Here is a 10,137-nt window from a genome sequence, read left to right as displayed (position 1 = left end):
TACAAAAGTCAGTTTTAAAAATATTTCAAATTATAAACATGGTTCAGATTAAAAACTATTTGCACAGGTTGATAAGCCAAAGCGCCCAGCGAGGCGTCAGCTTCTCTAGCCATAATTAATAAGCTGTTGTGTTCAGTGAACATCCGGCAATGATAAGCTGTTGTGTCCAGTGGACAATGACAGAGATCTGTCTTGCCTTTCAGTTGAGTTCCCTCTGATGAATTGTCTGTGCTTCTCTAAGGGGCTAAAATAGCTCCTAATAGAAATTCATTTGCTCTGCGAACCAATTGGTATTTTGTGACCAAATCGGGTAGCATAGAGGCATTTATTCTCAGAAGAAAATAGTTCTTTATTTTGTTTGCTGCTAAATCGTCTAAAAATTTCCACCAGGAACTGAACAGCCAGCTATAGTACATCCCTGAATCTGCTGCTATATTTCACAGAAACCACTACTTCAATTACTTTAAACATAATGGATATTTAGAAATGACAGTTACCTTCAGGACTACAAGCAATCACCCTAAAAGGATTTTATAAAATGCCAGAGTCATATGCTCAAAGTAGATGAACAAAGGATTGGCTCCACTGAATTTTGGTGAATAATAAACAATGTGTGCATTCTCTATTCCGACCATCAGCAGCAAACCTGAAGTGATTTCCTCAGCATCTGACAAAACCAAACTCTTTGTCAAGAACTTTGCATCAAACTCAAACATATGCGACCAAGGCCATCTACTACTGAATTTCCTTAAAGACCGAAAATAATCTGAACAACATCCACATATCTGTTCAAGATGTTGCCTCACTCATCTTGATACTAAAAAACCAATCCCAACAATATTCCAGTTATATTACTTACACAGCTGCCAACGGAACTAGCACCCATTCTTGCAAAGCTGTTCAATCGATGCCTTCAATTGCTTCCCAACACCTTGGAACACCTCATTAGTCTGGCCAGTATTTAAAAGTCTCAGTACAGGCTAATTAGACTTCTGATGGTCATGAGCAAATTGCTCGACTCTGCGCTAAATAGAAAAATTGTCAAGCACCTCAGAAAAAAAAACCCCAAGCAATATTGTTTACGCCCTGAGAGATCTACAGCTGATATACTGACTGTAATTTCACATAGAATCAGTGAATTTGTGAAGGGGGGGGGGCTTCCTCTCTTCAGCAATATCTCTCGATATTTGACAGGTTCGGCATAAAGATCTCCAGCTATGGAATATCTGAAAATGTCTTCTCAACCATCAAATTCTTTTTCCCTGATAAGTTTATACAAGTAGACATATGGGCAGGTCTGGAGTAGTTGTATTCAAGTCCAATTTAAACAAGTTTGTGCTGTCCTGCTCCTTAAATTATCAAATTCTACCCAATTTTCACCGAAAACAATTACTAAGCCATTGTCTTAGTGGCTACTTTAAGCTTATTAATCCTTATCCTCGAGTTGCCTACAGGCCTTGATTAGTTGTGACTTACTTGTAATAAAAAATGATTTAGCTGTTTGAAATCTTGTTTTTCGGTTATATGACAAGCAGCCTTTTGTTTCTCTTATTAGTCTTATTTTCATGTTCATGTTCTGAAACTATTTTAGAAATATCCTTAGAAACAAAATACAACTTAGCTGATTAATACATTTCTTTTATTGCGAAATGTTTCGCAAGATTTTGAATGAAAAAAAAGCAAAAACAATTTCATGGTACTTTGTATCAAGACATGCTAATAAATGTATAATTATTTTATTTATTTTTTTAAATTACATTTTCACCCCAAACAAGGCACATTGCCACTTTGTTGTAGGGGGCTACTATCGGTGACATAAGCATCAGGGGTACTGTGTAGGAAGTTGGGCAGCAAGATGTCGGTTCACGTTGCACTTGAACTTCTGCATGTCAGTGCAGTTGGGGAAGCAGGGACCCGGAAGGGAATTCCAAAGTCTAGCTGTTCTGGGGAAGAAACTACTGGAGTAGAAGGCTCTCTTGCATCTAAGAATCTCTACTGTGGAGGGGTGGGATTTAGCTGCTTGTCGGGTTTGTCGGGGGTATTTACGTCGTGGGGGCACAAGTGCTTGCAGTTCGTCAGAGCATTCTCCGTTAAAGTACTTATAGAACAGGCAGAGGGATGCAACATTTCATCGATGGGACAAAGGCTGAAGTTTAGCTGACAGTTCAGGACCTATCAGATTGGCGACTCTCTTTTGAACCTTGTCTAGGAGCGAGAGACTAGTGGCAGATGCACCAGCCCAAATATGACAACAATACTCCAAACATGGGCGAATGGTGGCCTTATAGAGGTATAGGATACTTTCAGGTGTTAGTAGCTTTTTAGCACGGTAGAGAGAACCAACCTTCTTTGCAGCGGCCCTGGCAATGTTCTCAATGTAATTATTCCAACTCATGTTTCCTGTGAACGTTAGGCCAAGGAGTTTAAAAGATGTACTTTCAGATAAAGAGTCATTGCCCATGTCTATTGGTGGTAGGGAAGGTTTCTTGTAATTAATGAAGGAAACAAGTTTAGTCTTGGCAGCACTGAAGGTGACCATCCATTTTTGTCCCCATTCCACTATGGATTGGAGGTCATCCTCTAGTGTTTCTGCCATTTCTTTAGATATGTGTCCATTTGTTTTCCTGTCGTGACTGTTATAGAGCGTGGTGTCGTCAACATACATACCCATCTAACAGACAATTTTGTCAGGGAGGTCACTTATGAATATTAAGAATAGCAGAGGTCCAAAGATAGACCCCTGAGGCACTCCCGCATTTATATCATATTGTTTAGATGTACGACCGTCAAGAACAACCTGAACTTTTCTCTTATCCAAGAAGGATCTAATTATGTTATGTATTCTTCCAGTGATGCCGTATGATCTGATTTTCTTGAGAAGACCCTCATGCCATATCCTGTCAAAAGCCTTAGATATATCTAAAGTTACCACTCTACCCTCCCTCGCTTTGTCCAGTGACTGGTATATACGTTCTGAAATTACAGTTAGGATGTCTGCTGTAGAACCGGCTTGCTTAAATCCATATTGCTGTTCAGTCAGAAGTTTAGCATCTGTAAGGTGATGGACTAGAGCTTGGTTAATTATGGTCTCAAATATTTTGGCGAAAAGTGGGAGGAGGCTAATGGGGCGATAATTTACTGGGTCAGTTCTTTCGTCAGAATTCTTGAAAACTGGCACTACAGAAGCAGTTTTCCAGCAGGTAGGAAAGCAAGATTCATTAACGTATTTGTTGTAAAGTTTGGAGAGAACTGGAGCTACTTCGGCAGCGCACTTTTTTAATAGCACAGCCGGGATGAGATCAGGTCCACATGCTTTTGCCGTGTCAAGCTTTCTTATGATAGCATGCACCTGAGCAGGGGTGATTTTCAGATCATCTAGTGTTGCGTCTATCTGCAAAGGAAAGTCAGGGAGGGGGTGGTTAGCAGAGTCCAGTGTAGAGTTGGAGGCAAACCGTCTGGCAAGCATGTTAGCCTTCTCAGTTGCTGAGCAAACAACTTTATGATTGTTGGATAGTGGGGGAATTGTTGATTGCCCATTATTTACTACACTGTTGTAGATTTTCCAGAAGTCTCAGGTTCCTAATTTCTGTGCTTCGATGCGTTTTTGGGTGGTTTCAATAAATTAGCTTCCAATTAAGAGAGAGAGAAAGAGAGAGAGAAGAAGGGGATAAAATCAAAAAGAGGAACAGGATTCAAGCAGTTATTTTCCTTATTAGAAGTGAATCGAAAGAAAATTCCCGAGGAAAATGTAAAACTGAAACAAACCTTTTATATGCATTCAATATAACACTCAGTGTCTTAAAGGAACCAAGGATTCTTTCTAGTCAACCTGCCATTTTGAATTTACAACACCTACATACGGCATAATCACGTTTGACACACCGGTTCCCATCAGATCACTAAAGTTAAGCAACGATGAGCCTGGCCAGTACCAGATGGGTGACTATTCGGAACTTCCAGGTGCTGCATGTACTCTCCACTTATCTTGGCATTGTTTCCAGTTGTCCTGAACTTCTCCTTGCCACTGGACTCAAGCAGTGCCAATTCAGAAGAGATGTGGTTGCAGATTGTGCAACCCTTGCCACATAGTTACATGCGCAGTTGCTCCTACAGAAGGTATCCTTTGTCTTTCGAGACTGAACAGAGGCATCGAGTACATACACATATATAATGTAATTTTATAAAATATTCTTTATTATAGAGTGGAAGAATTTTATATGCATTGTGTGGACTGATGTTTCCTATGTTATGAAATACGAGAAACTAGTTACGATAGAACCCCGGGATACGGTAGCCATAGGATGCAGTTTTATCAGGTTATGATGTAGAATACGATGTTTTCCGGACCCTGGTTACGGTATTTTCCCCGCTTTATGATGTTATTTCTAATGTTATTTGATTATATACCTGTGTATTATATACTCTACTGTATTTTATTACTAATTTTTGATGATGTACTCCGGGGTTCTCCTGTATATTGTCGTCTATTTTAAAAACGTGAAAATCAATCGCTGTGGATGTGACATTGACGTTCCTTATAAACTGTTGCGCTCAAGTTTCTACATTTACCATAGTTAAAGAATTGATAACAATGCAAATAATCTCACGTTGAGATCCTATATATTTTTCTATATCTTTTCAAGTGAAAAAATATATAGAAAAAGATATACGATTTTATAGAACACATCATTTTGAGATGAAAAAGGTTGCTATCAATTTAGCAGTAAAAAGTTAGTGGAACACAAGAAAAACATTACTGGCTGCTTTTTTTTTTTTTAAAGAAAGAAAACACATTTAAAATGGGGATCTTACATGCTCGACCCATCCCATTAAAATGTTGATGAGAACACAGCAGTTCTGAAAATCTTTACAAGGAATTCCAGATGGGATATTTTCTGAGTTACAATGGAAACTGATTAACTTAGCATGCCTTCTACATTACACTATTTCTTATGTATTTATAGGACTGGAAGAATACTCGTCGCAGAACGGGCAAAATAAATTCATCAAACAGAACAATATCTGTTCAAATATGCTCTAAGATGGAGTACTGTTACCACAGCACACTTTCCTGTCTTGACAGGGTTCAAAATCGTCTTTTAAATCTATTCAGCTATGCCATTTTGTCCTCATTATTTACCCTTTTTTTCACAGAAGATACCTTGCAAGTCTATCTCTATTGTTATTTTCATGGCAAATGTGGGGCCTGTTTATGACAAAAATATTGTTAACATTAGATTTGAAAACAACCAAGTTGTAACCAGCAGGGACGTAGTCCTGCAATAATGTGTTCCACAGATGCTAAGCCCTTGTAAAGAAGCTCTATCCATAGAAATTATGTCTGATGCTAGGAATATGGATGAAGAAAGAAAGTCTTTTCCCATTGTGGTAGTAATGCAGAATTTCACTGTAGATGTCTTACAAGGAAAAAACAAGGATTGGAGCTCAGTCGAGTACTTTCCAAGACATTTTTTCTATTCTATTGATAACAGTAGAATAGAAAAGTGTCTGCAGGGAGAAGAGATCAACCTAACATTGTTAAAATAAGTGTTAGTTTTGTTCAAATTAAAAACAGTAAGAAATGTACAGACTGAATTTTAGAGCTCTAGTTTGAAAGTTTGTTTCGATAAAGTTGTGAGCTTTTCCACCCATGTTTTTTTTTTAAATTAACTTAAACAGTCTATTGGACGTATCCGTCTCGTCTCCATAACACGCCTTCTTCCAGCTCATCCTCCTGTTCTCTCCACGTTTCCTTTTATGCGCCAGGTATTGTCTCATTTGCATAGAAGCGGCGAGAGTCTGTGTTACTCACGCGTGATCGTCAAGTACAAAAGAAACTGCGAGTTGCCATTTTTTCTTCGTTAAACGACCGAACCCTACAAAGCGCATGCGCACACACACAAAAATTATGATCTTTTCCTACAAACACAGATAGATTGATAGAGAGAGAGAGAACGAAAGAGCGAAACAAGGACAAAGATTGAGAGAGAAAGGGTGAGAAGAGCATGCACATGAGAGAGAAGGTGCGAGAGAAAGAGAGTAAGTGCCAAAGTTTATTAGAAGAACCGGCGAGAGAGGGCTAGAGAATAATGTGTTCGTTACAACTCTACTTTCAACCGAGTCGTTGTTTGTTTCATTCACCGCAGTCTTCTTTTACACACGTCCGTTCGCTTTAGTGACTAAAAGTCGTCTGTTCCCCCCGCTTTCATTTCCTCGTTATTTATGGAACCAGGGTACGAGATTCTCCGAGATTCCCCGAGATTCCACGAGACTTTTTTCCACATAAAAGCCTGCGGGCGCCATCTTGATTCTCAATTTGTGCTCTGCAGGCACAAACGCGCAGCCGCTTTAACGGTAAGTCACTTCTTTCTCCACACTCCCCCTCCCCTGATCTCATGATCACAGAGACGGCATGGGGGTGGCGATCGCCGCCGTCGGGTGCTTCTGCGAAGGAGGACAGTGCTGCTCTTGTCTTTGTGTGTGCTCTCATCCACCGCCTGATGGTCGGGGAAGGCTTCATCTCAAGGATCATAATGAGCTCTGATTTATTCGTGAGGGGGAGCACATGTGACAAAACACTTTTAGCCGTTAGTATAGTGATACATGCTTATTGAAAGTCGTACAAACTCCCTTATATGGTATTTATCATCTCTTCTTAAAAGCCATCTCAGTTGATCACATGAGATTTAGCTTATTCCTAATGCTGTTCTTGAATCTCGTTTTCAGCTTGTGAACACACACACACACACACACACACACACACACACACACACAAATAGGATAGAAAACTTGAGTGTCTAAGGTCTCTCTGTGTAATGGTTTGTATGAGTAAAATCTTTACTAAATATTCACCATCACACAGTACTCAGGACTGAAATAAGAGCTCTGCAATATGTTTATCACACATTGGCTTTTACAAGGAATGGTGCACTTTCTACAAGTGATATTGCCTCACGTAACAGCACGAAGTTGGATACTCCACCAGATTAGACAAATTTTGGTCCTGGAATCCAGTAAGACCAAGATATCAAAAAAGAAAAATATACTATAACATATTTAAATAATCAATTGCGGAGAGGAAAACTATGTTCTCAACTTGTTCATTAAGTAAATGTTTGAGATATAAAGGAAAACTTTAATTCAAATATCTATGAATTTCATATAGACATAAAGTATTCGACCCCAAAAATGGACTCTGAGAATTTCCACTCAAGTAAAATGAAATTCATAAATATATGATAAAGTATTACGGTCAAAATGATAAAATTCCATGATTTAATTTTGATTCCGGAACAAAATACTTTCACACATGTTTCTAAAGGAGTCGAAAAGTTATTCAGGTTGCTTAGTCTGACACCCACTTCATCAGTAATTAAAACAGAAAAGAAAACACCCAAAAGTAATCTGTAGAAACCCACAGAAAAATGACACATTGACGATCAGAGATTTCGAATCGTAAGATAGAGTCAAACAAATGCTCTCCCCCCCCCTAAAAAATCCAATTAAAAATAAATTACAAGTTTGTAAAGCATTTCTTGCACGGCATGAAATGTTTTTTTTTTATAAATTTAAATATTGTATTTTAAGTTTTAAAGTTTATAAAAACATTATTGCATGTATCTGTTATATTTAGGAAATTGAGTATTTCAGGTAGCAGTTATCATTTATCGTGTGTCATATTATATTAATAGTTTATTGCTTTTAAAGTTTAATTCAGATTATTGCGAGACCATAAATAACAAAGCAGTATGAAAAAATGTGCTTAACATATTTCTTTTAAAACTTATTTCTTTATGTCTCATTACTATAGAACTCATTTGTTTGAAAACCAAGTTTATAGCAAAATATAATAACTAAAACAAACATACTTTTATAAGAGTACTAAAAAATAAGCACAGGAGGCACCCAGAGCGCTACTAAAAGAACTAAATAAAAGAAAGGCTGCATCCAGTGCAGTAAAGTTATTCTTTAAGTACTTTATTTCTTATTTTAAAATAAATTTACTCGTTTATTTTACATATTTTTTTTTGTATAACCTTTTCTTTCAGTCATGGTTCAGATTTTATTTGTTTTTTTTTTACATTGGTAGAATTCTGTACAGGTATCTTATTTTATTATTAAAGAGCGACTTATCATGCCTTCGGTAACAGTAATGTGTTATACATTACTTTTATTTATAAGAAAACACTTGAAAATAAGTTGAAAACACAAAAACTTATTAATGTAAGTAGAAAAGTAACTTATCTTGCCTTTGACACCTAAGTAGATAATGTTTTTACTTGTAATGCGTTTGTTTCACAAGGCTCTCAGAGCACGAATTTCTTACACCGACCTATTTTATTAGTTTTACAATATGCCCTCAAATAACGTGACATATAACCAAATATCGTGGAAAGCAGGCAGAGTTTAGTATTAGTATAAATATTTTTTTTTTCATTCTATTGGTGTATACATGTCTCTAATTATATCATCATCTGTATTTCTCCTCATACTGCCACTGTGCAACCTGCACAAAGATATACCATATGATGTTATAGAACGAGTGTTATAAAATGGTTTGCTCAATTTCAAAAAGGAAAATTTCTGTAAGAGACTCTCTTTGCCCTAGTTGGCCAAACGTGATCGACAGTGACCCAATAAAAGACGTAGTAGAATAACATTTCCGCTTGACAACCAGACAAATCGCCAACATTCCCAAGATTTTAAAATCAAGCATAGAAAATGAATTCATAAACTCAGTAATGTGTCTAAACTTGGTATCTGGATTCCCCTTGAATTGACAGAAGAAAAACAACAGCAAATATAATGTCTTAAAAGTCTGAAAATTACAAAAAAAAAAAAACTTAAAAAAATTTTTTTTAATGCAACTTTTTTAAAAATCCTCTAAAAAGGAAAATGTTTAGAATGAAATAAGGAACACATTTTATAAATGCTCCATTAACAAATATTCAGTACATAATGAGAAAAGTCAAGATAAAAATTTAAAACATCTAAAACAAGAGAACAATTTAAGAGATCAAGAAGCGGAAGCGCCTATTAGATTAGATAGACAGAAGTAATAATAATTATGTTATAACTTTTCTTAATTAAAATAAAAGTGTTTAAAGTAAATAAATGTGATACCTCACTATGACAAATTAATTGGCAATATTGGATACAAGAATCAACACAATTGGTATAGTTAATACTTCTATTTAAACCATATTATAAATTAATGTTAATATCCCCATAATTCCCCCCATCTTTCAGTTGGCTCTAATTCCGTCTCATTTAGCCTTATTCTCGAATGGCTTCTGTCTTTGATGAGTGGCGTCCCAAAACAAGAGCAAAAATATAGAGCTTTAATAATTAAACAATTTATTTATGTACAAAAACTATATATATATATATATATATATATATATATATATATAATTATTTTAATATCTGCAGACACTTGTGTTTCATCCTTTCGCAAATCATCAGTATAGATAGTCATGATTACTGCCAGTCGAGAGATTCGAACCCAGCAACGAACTCATTTCCGATTCCATTAACAAGGATAAAACGGCTCAACCAACGTTAACCGTGGCAAGAAATATAGTTGAAATTAACATTTATATAAAGCGTAAGTATCATTCCAGACGGCCGAGAGTGATCTTATGATCTTAATATATATATATATGTATTTATATATATACAAACACACACACATGTATACATATGCGTATAATCTGAGCAGCATATTTTTCTATTGTAACAGAGTCGCTCAAATTGATCGCTCTCTATAAAGTATGTTTCAATTGATTCAATGAAAAAAATAGCATTCTATACTGGAATTCATTTGGATGCAAAGGCAAAGACCCCTTAGAAGAAAAACACTAACACAACAGTTATATAAAAGTCTAATACATACATATATAAATATGCACATATAACTTGATTGTCTTCAAGTCCAACATAAACAAATTCTTGATGAACCGCCCCTTAAGTAATCCAATTTACCAAATTTCTATTACTAACGATTACTACAATATTATCCCATTGACTACTGTACACTCTATAACCCTTGTCCTCGAGTGGCCTCCGGCCTTGATAAGTGATGACACCTATGTACAAAACAAAAAAAAATATACAAAATATTCACTTTGGAATTTT

The 10,137-nt window shown here is 36.2% G+C and overlaps 1 pseudogene; it reads left to right on the top strand.

Annotated features, from left to right (window-relative positions):
- The first annotated feature begins 3,854 nt into the window (after positions 1-3,854).
- Positions 3,855-3,972, top strand: LOC145292419 (5S ribosomal RNA; annotated as a pseudogene).
- Positions 3,973-10,137: the final 6,165 nt, after the last annotated feature.

This window comes from Euprymna scolopes, chromosome 13, assembly GCF_053919585.1.
Source record: "Euprymna scolopes isolate OS-2025 chromosome 13, ASM5391958v1, whole genome shotgun sequence".
Taxonomy (NCBI): Eukaryota; Metazoa; Mollusca; class Cephalopoda; order Sepiida; family Sepiolidae; genus Euprymna; species Euprymna scolopes.
This window is presented reverse-complemented; position numbering and strand designations above follow the sequence as displayed.